The sequence below is a fragment of the Silene latifolia genome, chromosome 9 (assembly GCF_048544455.1).
Source record: "Silene latifolia isolate original U9 population chromosome 9, ASM4854445v1, whole genome shotgun sequence".
Lineage (NCBI taxonomy): Eukaryota > Viridiplantae > Streptophyta > Magnoliopsida > Caryophyllales > Caryophyllaceae > Silene > Silene latifolia.
This window is the reverse complement of record NC_133534.1, coordinates 96521257-96536613: the sequence shown is the minus strand read 5'-3', so window position 1 is coordinate 96536613 and position 15357 is coordinate 96521257. Positions and strand designations below refer to the sequence as shown.

The 15357-nt window shown below is 40.0% G+C and overlaps 1 non-coding gene across 1 annotated transcript; it reads left to right on the top strand.

The window, feature by feature from the left end:
- Positions 1 to 14896: 14896 nt before the first annotated feature.
- LOC141602768 (small nucleolar RNA R71) lies at positions 14897 to 15003 on the top strand. Its single transcript, XR_012524678.1, has one exon. It is a non-coding gene; the product is annotated as a small nucleolar RNA R71 (small nucleolar RNA).
- Positions 15004 to 15357: the final 354 nt, after the last annotated feature.

Here is a 15357-nt window from a genome sequence, read left to right as displayed (position 1 = left end):
AAAGAGCAACCCTTGGTTCGGTTTTTGAGCGATTTCTTCTTGTAATGCCTTCCCTCTCGTCATTCTTACTTTTAACCCTTTGATCCTTCTATATACACTTTATTCCTACATCTTTGGTCGTCATTCTTGCCTCCTCTTCATACTAGTCCATCTAATATCATCAATAAGCTTCCAAATATGCACGAAAGACGGGAATTTCCGCCTTATTATCTCCTTTTCTACAAAACATATGAAATGCGCTAGAAAAGCAAATAAGAAGGTTTTGACGGATAAAACGGCCATAGAATGTTATAATAGCATGCGAAATAGGCTCAATTAGGGGACTAAATGTGCACAAATAATGTTCACATCAATGACCCACTCATATTTGTTGTCAAGATTGTCATTCTTGACCCAATGGAATTTGCTGATCATAGTGCTCATATCAAGGAGGATGCTCCCTTTAACCGGTTCGTAGGTGTTATCTTTGTTGAAATTCCGGTTAAAGTGCTTAGCTAGCCTCATTACCAAGCTACCGTTTACAATAAAGGCCGCTCCATGTTTCTCATTATCAATCTCAAGCCACCGATCAAGCAATAGTTGAAGAATGTTGTACTTTTTGGTGAGCTTTCCATTTATATTCATGAAGGACTCAAGGTAGACAAAATCAAGTTCGGTGAAGTGGTTGGTGCCTTTTTTAGCAATTAAGTTATTGCCCACAAACTTGTGCCATACTCTTATGCCCGAATGGTAAATATATAAAGCATGGCACTCCCGAAAAGAATCAAATTTTCAACCGGTAATATCTTTCCAAAGGGGTGCGGCATCATACTTCAAAGGCTTTTTCTCAAAATGATCATATTTCAATAGACCAAACACTTCACCAAAATCGGTCTTAGTCATGCTTCTACTCTTTTTCTCAAGACGGAAATCAACATAATTTCGAGTCTCTATCTTATACACCTTCAAGGAGCTTATTAACTTCATGGTCAATGAAGGGTAAGTTAATTCTTCCATTTCAAAGAGGGTTAACAACCTCATGGACTCGAAAAATGCTCTAGTTCGCTCAAGCACACCCAATTTTTCCAAAATGTCTTGACAAATAAACTTGGTAGCCACAATAGTAATTTAGTAAGGGATAAAAATGCATTCCTATGAGCATCGGTTAAGAAATTTACCTCCGGAAAATTTGACAATTGTTCTACAACCAGAGTAGGTGTGGTAGCTTCCTCAATAGGAGTTGCGGTTTCTTGGATTTCCACCCTTGGTTGGGTCACTACCAAAGCCTTAGATGCAAGAAGAGCTTGTTGCCTCTTTGATAAATTTGTTGTCTTGGGTGCCTTGGTTCCGCCTTTTGTCGTTGCCATTGTATTCTCCTTCTCAAATTGGTATCAACAAACCAAGATTTTGCTTGAATGTTCCTTGCTTCCTCAGACTTCAACCAATTCCTCAATCAATTTAGGATTTTTGAATTTTTGCCAAAACCCTAGAAAATTGATTCAATTTGTGAGGAATTTGATGTTTAGATGGTCTTTTTTTGATAAAGGAGTGATTTAATCTTGTTTTGAGCAAGTTTTGTTTGAATGGTGGTGAATTTTGTTGACATATTGGTGTTTTTGAATTAGGGGATTGAGGGTTTAAGTGGGAGAAAGTGTATATGTTTGTGTTTTTGAATGATAGAAATAAATTGGGAAGGAAGGGATTGTCCCGTGTTTTGTTTATGTACAGGCTGGGATGCGCGGATTCCTCACGGGACGCGCGGATCCTCCAACGGGATTTCCTGAAATTGCAAAACAGTGCGAGGACGCGCGGATCCTCCTCAGCTCGAGCGGAATTTTGCTAGGATGCTCGGATTTTTCCTGGGACGCGCGGATTTCCTAACAGGAAAATTTGATAAATTTGGAACTTCCCAGGACTCGCGGATTCACTACAGCTCGAGCGTCCTGAAGTTGGGGACGGGCGGATTGAAGCTGGCTTGCGCAGATTCTCCTACATGACTTTTTCTTCAATTCAAACATTCCCAGCTCCCACGTCCTAAGGTCAAGACGCGCGGATTGATGCTGGGGATGCTCAGATTCTCCTGGGGACGCTCTGATCCTCTTCAGCTCCCACGAGCTCAGGTCCGCTCGTAGGGATTCCTTTTACCGTGCCATTCTTTCTTCTTTTCCTTTGTTAAATGTTGTGGGTGCACTACAAAGGCTCGGTTAGCCTAGGCACTTGCTATCCCTAAACTTGGTCAAACACTACACAACAAAACACGTTAAAATACCTCCCTCACTTGCTCTCATGTCAAAAATCTTGATCAAAGCACAAAAATGCAAATCCAAAAATGACAAAGAAGCAATAAAGGAAATAAAATGCGAGCTAAGGGGTTAGAATATTTACAAATGGTGGTTTAGGGAGGACTCCACCAAACTCTAATTCTTGGATGATATGTCAAGGGAGCAAAGTCAAGGTGTTGTTGATGTTGCTCAACACCTTTTAGAAGTAGTCGAAGGCTTGCTCATTTTCATGATAGAGGTCTTGGGTAGACCTTTGCACATTGTCCTTTTCATTGTTGTATTCCAAGTCAAAGGGATGACAAGGATCCACAAACCTTGGTCTAAGGTCATAGAATTTCCAATATAAGGATTGACCAATCCTTCAAATTCTTCGTCCCATAGACCGCAAACATCAATAGCTTGTTCCCCAATGATGTCATGAGTTGACAAGAGCAACTCTCCTTTCTTGTTATCTTGGCCAATGAGGCCTTCTTCATTACTTGACATGATGGGTGAGCTATTCAGCTCTGATTGTTGTTGAAAATTATTTGCTGGTCGTGATCCCTCGTGGGGTTTAGTTTTAAGTACTTGTCGTTAGGAGCACCTAGACCAAAACACAATTTATAACTTCACCAACAACTCTACAATTAGTAAAGAGCCAAGTAAAGGTCGGATCCCAAGGGACGGAAATTGAGATGAGATTTCTATTGCAACTAGTGGTGTCTAAGGGTGTCACAATTGGGGTTTGAAGTAGAAGATCACTAAACTAAATAGCAATGAAGGTAAACAAGCAAGATGAATTAAAAGGGGTGTAAACAATTGATAAAAGGCACTAGGGTGTCATGGGATCATAGGGGATTCATGGGAATTAATCATACAAACATATTCTCAAATTATAAGCAAGCAATTATTGTTGTGATGGATCGAGTTGGTTTATGTCTTACAATCCTAGGAAAGTTTGGGTCCCATAGCCGAATCGATTAGATTGTACAACACCTACAAGTCGACTTAATCTTCCCTACTCAACAATATGCATGGTCTAATGAGACTCGAGTTGGTTTATGTCTTACAAGTCTCATTGAAAAGATAGGTGATGGGTAAAAAAATGCAAGGATTCATAGGCTCACATTTCATCAAACATAATATGTGCATAAGTTGAGATCACAACAAGCAAGCAAATAAAATATGAAAGCATATTAATTTAAGCATGAATCATTCCCCATGTTGGTTTCCCCTAATTACTCATTAACCCTAGCTAAGGAAACTACTCACTCATTATCATGTTGAACATGCTAGCAAGGTTGTCAATCATACCAACAAGGTGAAACATGATGAATAAATGAAAGTGATTAACAATAATTAAAAAGGGATTTAGAGAATTATACCTACTAATGATTCCAATAATAAAGCAAAGAATAAAAGAAGTACTTGATGCTTGATTGGAAGGTTGTCAATCTCCCAATAATAACCCAAATAATCTTCAATTACCCAAAATAAAGGATGAACAAGAGAGAGATTAAGGAAATAAAGCTTGTATTAAAACTTTATTAAATGTTGATTACAAGATTAAAGAGAGATTTGATTGATATTAACTACACTAAAGATTGCTAAGAAGAACCTACTCTTCTAATTAGAATAATGGGGTATATATAGTGGGGATTAGGTACATAAATTAGGGTTTACTAAGGGCTTAAATGACGATTAAGTCCTTGAGGAATCGCCGGTCTCTAGGGAGACTCCGGTCTCTTTTTCGCCGGTCTTAGAAAAAGATGCGCATCCTTCCTTGAAGCTTGTAGAAGACGAAAGTACTGTATGGGAATCCGGGCGTCTTTGGCACGGGACGGGCGGATTTGGGAGCTTCTGGACGGGCGTCCAGAGGGGAAGACGGGCGTCTTGTGGAGCTTTTGCCCGAGCGTCTTGTGGAGGAAGACGCTTTGATTGTGGGTGAGGGACGGGCGTCTTCAGGGCAATCCGCACGGATTGTCAAACAGTTTCATTCCTTCTTCTTTTCTTCCTTTTTCTTCATAAAATCCTTGAGAATTTCTTCGGGGATGCAAGGATCTTTTCTCATCATTGCCCATCTACTATAGTATGTACAAAGGCCTTCTAATCTTGTCTCTCCTTGATGCTTGGTCATTGAATTCAATCAATTTAGCCTCATTTTGCCATGAAAATGCAAGGTTTGCAATCCTTTCCTACCAAGGACACAAAACCTCAAATAATATGCAAAACAAAGAACTAAAGACAATAAATGACCCAAATATGCACTAAAAAGCATGGGAACAAGGCTAATTCGGGGACTAAATATGCTCTAATTATGGTCACATCAAATATCCCCAAACCGAACCTTTGCTCGTCCCGACTAAAGAGGTGACAAAGACTAGGACCATTATTTAAACTAACCTAATAACATAACCGATGTGAGACAATTAGCGGGTCTTACTCCGCCCCTTCAACTCAGAACAAGACAACCATGAGGTAGGATGCCTTCTTGCAAGGCAAGGTGGGTCTTGCCAAAATGGCGACACATCCAAACATTAAGCACACAAAATCAAGTAATGGATGCATCTACAAAAGAATAGCCACTTTCCTCATCTAAGTGGCGGAAATTATATACAAGGGAAGTAATTCAAGGGTACACACTCCTTCATAGATAAAATTTCTTCAAACTACTAAGCCTAGAAGGATACCAATAAATCACCTCCAAGTTGTGTCAAGCTAGGGTACCTTTGTCCTCAATCGTTAAATGCTTTTGTCAAGAATAGACTCCCTATGGTGTTAGAAACACTGGAGGATCGCGGAATTCCCCCTCTTGCCTAGACAAGAACAAGGGTCGTCCCCTCTCTACCATGCACAAAAATGGATACGATGGATAAAGGGATCAATAGATTTTTGAGTTTCACTTTGGGAGTTTGCTTTGTTTTTCCCCCCAATTTCTTGTGGCATATGACTTTTGAGAACACTTTCTTTTGCCATTTCTTTTGATTTTTGGCATTTCAATACTTGACAAATTTCAACTTTTCTTTCCATTTCTTTTGAACATTTACAAAGTCACCCCATATGTAGTGAGGGTGCCTTATATTTGAAGCATTAGGAGTCTATTTTTGCTCCGCTTTTCATTTGATGCATTTTTGCAAACTTTCTTTCACTTTTCATTTCTTTGAACTCAAATCAATTTCTTTTTGTGCCCATTCCCTTTGATGACAAAAATGTGTGGTAGAACATGGATGATGGATGGATGCACGGTTTCAAGGGTCACCTTGGAATAAACGGTAGCCAAGGAGTTATCACACCACAAGGTACTCTTGACTAGGCCTTAATCCATGGGTCAAAGGATACTAGCATGACACATCCTAGGATGTTTTACAAGTATTCTAACAAGCAAAGTCTTAAGAAGAAAAAGCATCTACTAGGGCCTATATACACTTTTCAAGCTTCCCAAGTAGACGGTTTCACAAAATTTTTCTAATATGCAACTCCATGCCATGATGTAACTAACATATAAACAACCTAATGCATATGATTCTACCAACTAGTATGTCATATTAACTAAATGCAAGTCCTAAGTTCACATTGTTTTACCGCATCAATCAAAATAAAGCCACATAGTCATTAACATATAGAAGAAAAAGGAGATTGGAAAGATCATACCATGCGGTCTTCATGATCCTCATGTCTCGGATGTGGCGTAGTCAATCAATGTGAACAAGGATAGAACAAACACAATATAAACAACAATATATACATGACTACACTACAAAGGAAATGAATTTGTTTTTGGATTTTAAATTTTCAAATTTTTATGGTTTTTCGAAAAATTTTGATTTTTTTTTGGATTTTTGAATAAAAGTAATAAAAGTTAAGTTAGAATTCCCCATCCCCACACTAATATGGGCATTGTCCCCAATGGCCAAAATGATGGGAAATCATGCAAGCATGATACATGAATTCTACACTAAATGCAAGCTATACTAATCTACTCTACATGATGCATGGGTTTTTGTTTATGACGGAGAGCGTAATTTAGATTACCTTCCATTGCGTATGCATGTAATTACCCAAACAGAGATAGACATTATTTCTAATGTCCTAAAGTTGGGGGTAGTTCATGCAAACAAGATGCAATGCATGAAACTAAATTTGTCATTTTGGAATTTCAAAAGTGGGAACAATGAAATAAGAACACCTCAATGGGGCCGAGGTGTTAGTCCTCTATGTTGCTAGGACTCTCCAACCATGATCAAGATAAACTAAATAAAACAAAAAAAGAAGTAGACAAACCTCAAGAGGGTAGGAGCCTCCAAAGTTTGTTAGTCTTCCACCATATCATCATTGTCATCATCTTCCTCAATAGAAGTGGACTCATCACCACTTCCCTCTTCACTTCCTTGCTCACTTCCTTCATCATCTTCTTCTTCTTCTTTAGCCTCGTCCTCTTCATTTACCTCTTCATCAATGTCTTCATCAACAACCTCATCACCGACAACCTCATCGTCACCCGGTCTCTCACCCCTAGATGTACTTGGAAAGAAGACTTCCCTATCCACCCAACAAGGCAAAGGACATGAAGGATCAAGTAGTCCTTGCCTAGCTAAATGAAGGAGGGGTGGATATTGGGCAAAGTATGCATCTTCCCGATCCTTATAAGCTTGTTTGTGCATCTCTTGCATAACTAGAGTAGTGTAGTCATTGCTTGCTTTAACACCTTCGGGTTTGAACTCTTGGTACTTGAATGGATAGGGTGGTGTGACAATGGAGGAGGAGGGCATTTCAATTTCACCCCTTTGTTGACGGATGATGTATTCGGCTTCTTTTGAGAGGGGAAGAAGGTAGTTGGTCCGATGGACACTCAAACGGCATATCTTGGAAGGCAAAGTAAAAGATCTAGCATCATTGGTGAGCCACCAATATTTGGTGTCCAAAGGATTATGAGTAACCCACTTGTACTTGTTAATCATGGCATCCATGTCAATGAGATGACCCCCTTTTTTCGCCACATACTTGCTATCAGTGTTGAAATTCGGATCAAAGTACTTAGCCAAAAGAGTGACTAGACCTCCATTTACAATAAAGGCGGTGCCTTGCTTTCCACAATCAACATTGAGCCATCTTTCCACCAAAAGCCTTAGAGAATTGTAAGGCTTGGTGAATTCCCTTCCAATATTTAAGGCCGACTCAAGTAGAACACAATCGAGCTTGGTAAAGTGGTTAGTGTCTTTTCTTGCAATGATAGTATTCCCGATGACCTTGTGCCACACTCTAATGCCCGGATGGTGGACTAATAGAGCGCGACTAGCATGATAGTTCTCAAATTTCCTCCCGGAAATCGCCTCCCAAAGAGGAGCGGGGTCATATTTTTTGGGCTTCTTGTAATAACTTGGTGAATCACTAAGACCCAATGCTTTACCCAATTCATCAAAGGTGATGCGCCTACTCACATTGGCAAGGCGGAACTCGATGTTTTCTTTAGTCTTTACCTTAGTAACTTTCAAAGAACTCAAGAATTCTAAGGTAAGGGAGGGGTATGTCAATTCCCTTGTAGCAAACAATTTTCCCAACCCTATGGCTTCAAAGAAGGCTTTCGTTTGTTCAAGGACACCCAATTTGTTCAAGGTATCTTTTTTTTTGGTGAAATGTGAGAATATATATATATATATATATATATATATATATATATATATATATATATATATATCAAAAGGACAAAAAATTCAAAATTTACAACCGCACAAAACTATAACAAGTATTAACAAAAGCCGTTAATACTCATATAACTCAAACCAAAACAACAAGTATGCAAAGAAAACTCAGCCTATCCAGTCTACTACCCAACAATAGAGTTTATACAACCCCATTTGTTAAGCCATTCTCGTTCTCCTCTCTGCATATTCCTGCCAACCATGCTCTTGATTCTATGCTTAGCTCCCTTTATCATACGCTCAGCAAGGCTAGCTGGCCTTACCAATACTCTATTCATTCGTGCATTGTTCCTCTGCTGCCAGATGTAGTAGCAGCAAGCAGACCAAATCATAGCATGAGCCTGAGATTTCACTCCCATTCTCCTTGTAACATTCATGTTGACATCTATTTTGAACCCACACCAGGTTTCTATACACTGCATCAGCTGCCTACTATAATTACAGCTAAAGAAAAGATGCTCCACAGTTTCATCAACATCTTCACATATGCAGCATGTCTTCTCCTGACAGTATCCAATTCTATCCAGCTTTTCTCTGACATTCAGACCCTTATTCATATAGAGCCAGGTAATAATAGCATGTTTTTCTATATTCCATTTGTTCCAAACTACATTATACCAGTCTTTCTTAGGCTATGTATGTCTTAGCCATTCATACCCATGCCTAACAGTGTATCCAGTTATGTCAGGCGTCCATTGATTGTGTATATACTCAGTCTTCATCAATTCTTTCACTTTGCAAATTTGTTTCCAAGCCCAAGCAGCATCAATAGGTGGTTTATAGTTATGCCAGTCCCCATTTTTCAGATAAATTTGGTTGATCCATCTGGTCCAGAGCCTGTCAGCCTTCCCATAAATCCAGTCCACTAATTTAGCTACAATAGCTACATTCCAAGTTTCTGCCTTATTGATCCCTAGGCCTCCCTCCTCCTTTGGTAGAGTAACTGTGTCCCAAGCAACTAGGGGGGCCCTATGGTAGTCAGAGCTCCCATCCCAAAGGAAGTTTCTACATATAGCTTCAATTCGTTTGATCACAGCTTTAGGGATAAGGAATATACCAGCCCAATATGAATATAGAGTATTCAAGACTGAGTTGATAAGCAAAATTCTCCCTGCATAGGATAACTTTTTTGCCCCCAAGCTTTGAATTCTATTGACCATCTTCTCAGTCAGGATGTTGCATTCTTTTTTGGTGTGTTTCCTAGCTTGTATTGGTACTCCAAGATATCTGAAAGGCATGCTACCCTTAACAAACCCAGTGACTTGCTGGATGTCATTTTTAAGCTCTTGTGTAACTCCATTGAAGTACACTTCTGATTTAGTATTATTCATGACCAATCCAGAAGCCTTAGAGAATGAAGAGAAAGCTCTAATCATCAGCATAATAGAGTGAGCATTGCCCTTACAAAACATTAGTAAATCATCTGCAAAAATTAAATGATTCAACTTGATGCCTTTGCATAGGGGGTGGTATTGAAAAGGCCATCTGTCAGTAGCAAAATTTATCATTCTAGTGAGATACTCCATGCACATTGTGAATATAAGAGGAGATATAGGGTCTCCTTGTCTGAGGCCTCGCTTACCTTTGAAGTATCCAAAAGAACTACCATTTAGACATAGGGAGAATGATGTAGATTGCACACAAGTCATGACCCTATGGGTAAAGTTTTCAGGGAATCCCATTTTCTGAAATAATTGCTCCACAAATCCCCACTCAACAGTGTCATAAGCCTTCTGCAAATCAAGTTTGAAGAGACACCTAGGTGATACTGCCTTCCTGTTGTATAGCTTCACTATGTCTTGGCATATAAGGACATTCTCAATAATAGATCTTCTCTTGATGAATGCCCCTTGATTTGCACTGATAAGGTCAGGTAACACCAAGGACAATCTATTGCACAACAGTTTAGAAATAGCTTTGTAGATCATATTACAGCAAGCTATAGGTCTAAATTGCATAACAGAGGTAGGTCTATCACATTTAGGAATCAAAGTGATATTAGTAGCATTTATCTGATTAAGCAATTTACCTGTGTGAAAGAAATCTTTAATGGCTGCACATATATCATCTCCAAAAATTTCCCAGCTATCTTTAAAGAACCCACTAGTAAAACCATCAGGTCCAGGAGATTTGTCAATGGGAGTCTCAAAGAATATCTGCTTTATTTCCTGATTAGTTATAGGTGTAACACCCCATACTCCAAGTGCCTTACCAGGACCACTCAGGTATAAGGATGCTACCATCTCGGTTACCCGAGGCATGATATTCATAAGACAATAACGAAACAACTTAAATAATATAACTTTTAGTGAAAAGTACAACTGAAACCAAATCCCACAATACGGGTACAAGTTCTTAAAACCAACTGTCTACTGAAATACTGAAATGTCATAAAACTAAAAGACTACAGCGGAAGACTTCTATCGTCGGACGGTGGCACCTCCCACTATCCCAAGACTCAACTCAAACTCCGCTCAATTCTGCTCACCATCCCCGAATGGATCACCGCAGGTTTACAAAACAACAACCGGGGTCAGTACTAATCACACAACTCAATATATATCAACAATAAGAGAAACAGACAGCTTAACTGTCACACACACAACCACACCAATTCCAACAATCTCAATCACCGACTGTCCACGGGACTAGTCCTTCCAGTGGGGGACCGCAGCCGTACCCACCAAATCCCCGCTCCTCATAACGAGCGATATCCCTGTCCATTAATGTGCACATCCCCTTCCGTGGCGGGTTCCACGAAGGGCGAAACTAGGGCGTGAAGCCACTCCCGCAAGTGACCCCACTCAACCGAGGACACGCCTCGAGAACCAGAGACATACAATCACAATCAACAACCGTCACAATACCATTACTATATTATTCAATCAACCACAACACATCATCAATCATCCCATTATGGGACTAATACTGAGTAGGAAATCCTACCTGGAAAGCACAACTATCAGACGGTCTCTACAGCTGAATCAAAAAGCTTCTTCTACGAAACCTCCTCCTAACATACATCATACAAATGCTACCAAATCACAAACTACTCAAAAACCCCAAAATCCCTAGATTAGGGTTTAACCAACTTAAAGGAAAGACAACAAAAAGGGTACATAGATCTTACCCTTGACGCAAGGATCTCAACGGTATAACAAACGATGAAAACCGACCTTCCAAACTCCGGAATTTGCTAACAATGCGATTAAGATGATGAACGTACTTGCTTTCTCTCTTTGACATTAAATTAGGTTTTGCAAAAGTGTTTAGTATAATGACGAAGAATGTTATATATCTTAATCGCATAATTAACAAAACCCGAGAAAAACTCCCCGTAAACCGGTTACTCGATCGAGTACCCAAGGTACTCGGTCGAGTACCCCCTTACTCGATCGAGTATCCTAGTTACTCGATCGAGTACCCAACAGGTCAGAAATTATTTTAAAACGCAACTTACCCTTACTCGACAGAGTAAGGCCTACTCGATAGAGTACCTAAAGACTCATAAATACGGAGTATTACAATAGGAGAATTCAGGATATCAACATGTGCTAGCATACTTGGCAAATGTATCCCTATGGGAGTTAGAAATAAAAATTACCTCCAGATAGTTTGAGAATTGAGCAATTTCTGGAGTTGTTGATGTTGTTGCTTCCAAGGGAGGAATTTGTTGTTGAACTTCCAAGTTTGAACTAGATACCACCATAGCCAATGAGGCTTTCTTTGCTTGAAGACATTGTTTTCTTGTTGAGAGTGCCTTTGCCTTAGGTGTGTTTGTTGATCCTTTTGTCCTTGCCATTGATGATTATACCAAGAAAAGAGTTTAAATCTTCAATTTCCAAGTATACCCAAATCAATTTTAAGATGAAAGGCTTTGCCTTTATAATTCAAAAATTGACTCAAAGGTTGAAGATTTTGGTGCTTGGTTTGATTTTTGTTGGAAGAGGAGTGATTAATTGTTGTTAGAAGGAAGTTTGGATTTGATTTTGTTGAATTTGGTTGAGGAAGTCTTGTTTTGGTGATGGAGAGGATGAGGGTTTTGAGTATTGGGGTTTATGGGTAGTGTTTTGAATGAATGAATGAAGAAATGAATGTAGGAGGGGGTATTTAAAATACCCGAAAATTTTTAAACTGCAGGGGAAGACGGGCGTCTTTCCTTCGGGACGCTCGGATTCTGCCTATTTTTGGTTCAGGATTCTTGCCTAAAGACGGGCGTCTTTCAGCAAAGACGCTCGGATTCTTCGATTGCAGGACGAGCGGATTCCTCTGAAGATGGGCGGATTCTGAGACAGCAAGCTTTCTTGTTTTTCACAGGCAAAAAGACGGGCGTCTTTTTGCAAAGACGGGCCGATTTCTGAAGACGAGCGTCTTCTCTACCAGGACGCTCGGATTCTTCGACAGTCCCGAAATTTTAAATTCTCAGTGAAAATGGACAGGCGGATTCTGGCAAAGACACTCGGATTTCCTGGAGACGAGCGGATTCCCCTTGAAGACGCTCGGATTCTCCCTGTTTTACCCGGATTCAGTTCCATCCGTGCACTTGCAAATCCCTTGTCATTTTTCATTCTTCAAATCCCGTGTTCTTCACTGTAGGAGCACTACTAAGGCATGAATAACCTAGGCAATTGCTATCCCCACACTAAGCTAAAGCACTACACATCAATTAAATCATTAGTCTCTCCCTCACTTCTCTCAAAAATGATGATTATCTTGATCAAAGCATAAAAATCCAAAAATGACAAAAAATGCAATGTATGAATTAAAATGCAAGTTAGGGAGTTAGAAATATTTACAAATGGTGGTTTAGGGAGGACTCCACCAAACTCTCATCCTTAGTGAGATGTCATGGGGGCATATCCAAGGTGTTGTTGATGTTGCTCAACACCTTGAAGAAGTAGTCAAAAGCTTGTTCATTATCATGATAAAGATCTTCAATAGACCTTTTCCCTTGTTGTGCTTCATGTTGGTCTTGATCGATAGCATTACCAATATAGGGATTGAAAATTCCTTCAAACTCATCGTCCCAAAGACCACAAACTTCATCTACCTGATCACTAAAGATCTCTTGAGTTGATAGAGACAACTCTCCCACTTTCTTGTCTTGGCCAATGAGGCCATCCTCTTCATTGCTTGACTTTGGTGAGCTTTTCAAGCTCTCTTTGTTACAATTCACTTGCTCTTTTAATGGAGCATCATCGATTTTCTTCTTCCATTGGAATTCCGACTTCTTCCTATCATCCTTACGGCTATAATGATCAACCATAAAACATGGTTCATGCAAACGGGGAGCTCTCATGGTCTTGTCAAGATTGAAAGTTATGCTCTCATCGCCCACTTCTAAAGTGAGCTCTCCATGCTTCACATCAATCACCGCACCCGCGGTGTGCAAGAAAGGTCTTCCTAGAATGATTGGAATGTTGGAGTCTTCTTCCATGTCAACAATGACAAAGTCCACCAGGATGAAAAATTTCCCAACTCTTACGGGAACATCTTCTCATATCCCTAATGGTGTCTTCGTCGATATATCGGCCATTTGGAGTGTGATATTGGTGCATTTAAGCTCTCCCATCCCCAACATTTTACTCACCGAGTACGGCATAACACTCACACTAGCCCCTAGATCACATAAGGCTTTGTTGATCGTGGTGTCGCCAATGGTACACGGTATTGAGAAGCTTCCCGGATCTTTAAGTTTTGGAGGTGAACTCCCTTGAAGGATTGCACTACTCACCTTAGTGAAGGCGATAGTCTCAAGCTTCCGGATTGACTTCTTCTTTGTGAGGATATCTTTCATGTATTTTGCATAGGCCGGCACGTGATTGATTAATTCCGTGAAAGGAATCGAGACTTTCAAATTTTTCACAATTTCCATAAATTTTCCAAGTTGGTCATCAAATTTGGGCTTGGCTTGACGACTTGGAAAAGGAAGTCTAATCACAATGGGCTCCTTCTCCTTGACCTTGTCTTCATTTTTATTTTGATGGTTTTCCATATTTGGAGTTTTGTACAATTTCTTCTTTGTCACTAGCTTCCACAACTTCATCCTCAACTTGCTTCTTCGGTGCTTCATACCTTGTACCACTCCTCAAGTGAATGGCACTAACCGTTTCATGTCTTGGGGGATTACGTTGAGGTGGTAATTGCCCCTTTTGTCTTTGTGAGCTTGAAGATGCTAGTTGAGTCAATTGGGTTTCCAACATTTTTGTGTGAGCTAGGATGTTGTTGATGGTGATTTCCTTTGCTTGACTATCTTTTTGCATTTGAGTGAAAAACTCTCATTGATTCTTTTGCATTTGGAGGACCGCTTTTTGAACATCAAAACCTTGGTCATTTTGTTGATTGTATGGAGTTTGATTTTGGTAACCTTGGTTTTGGTTGTAAAAGGGTCTTTGATTTTGGTTTCTCAGGGGAGGTGGGGTGTATGTTGGTTGAGGGTTTTGAACATTTTGGCTTTTGTATTAGAGATTTGGATGGAATTTGGTGTTCTCATTGTAATAGTTTGAATAAGGGGAGCCACTCTTGTATGCTTGAAAAGCATTCACTTGTTCATTTGTTCCCCTACATTCACTTTGGTCATGTCCAAAAGTTCCACAATTCTCACATATCCCACTTGGGATTGATGAAGATGCCGTCATGGCATTAACATGATGCCTTGGTGATTTTGAGGCTTCTTCAAGTCTAGCCATAGCTTTTTCAAACTTCAAATGGATGGTATCAATGTGAGCACTAAGTTGAGCACCCAATTGAGTAATGGAGTCCACTTCATGCTTTCCTCCTCTAGTAGCCTTCCGAGGTCTGCTATATTTTGAGTTATGGACCGCCATTTCCTCAATTTTGTTCCAAGTTTGATTGTCATCAACTTCGGTGAACATTCCATTTGATCCCATGTTGAGAATGTTTCTTGAGTCTTCATAAAGACCGTTCCAAAATTGTTGTACCAAGAACCACTCGCTAAGTCCATGGTGAGGACATGAGCGACAAATTCCTTTGAATCGCTCCCAAGCTTCATACAAGGATTCTTCATCTCTTTGCTTAAAGCCCGTAATTTGAGCTCTTAGCATGTTAGTCTTTTCCGGTGGATAGAATGTTTTGTAGAAAGCTAGAGCCAACTTCTTCCAAGAATCAATTCCGAGAGTTGCCTTATCAAGGCCTTTCAACCATTGTTTCGCTGTGCTAATTAGAGAAAAAGGAAATAAGACCCTTCGAATTTGGTCTTGAGTTACACCGGTTTGAGAAATCGCATCACAATAGTCGCAAAAAGTCTCCATATGAGAGTGAGGGTCTTCACTAGGCATCCCCCCAAATTGGCTTCTTTCGAGTAATTGGATAAATGCGGATTTGGCAATAAAATTTCCGGTTAGATGTTGTGGTGTGGGAGTACCATTGGGTAGGTTCTCCTCGGTGGGTACGGAATG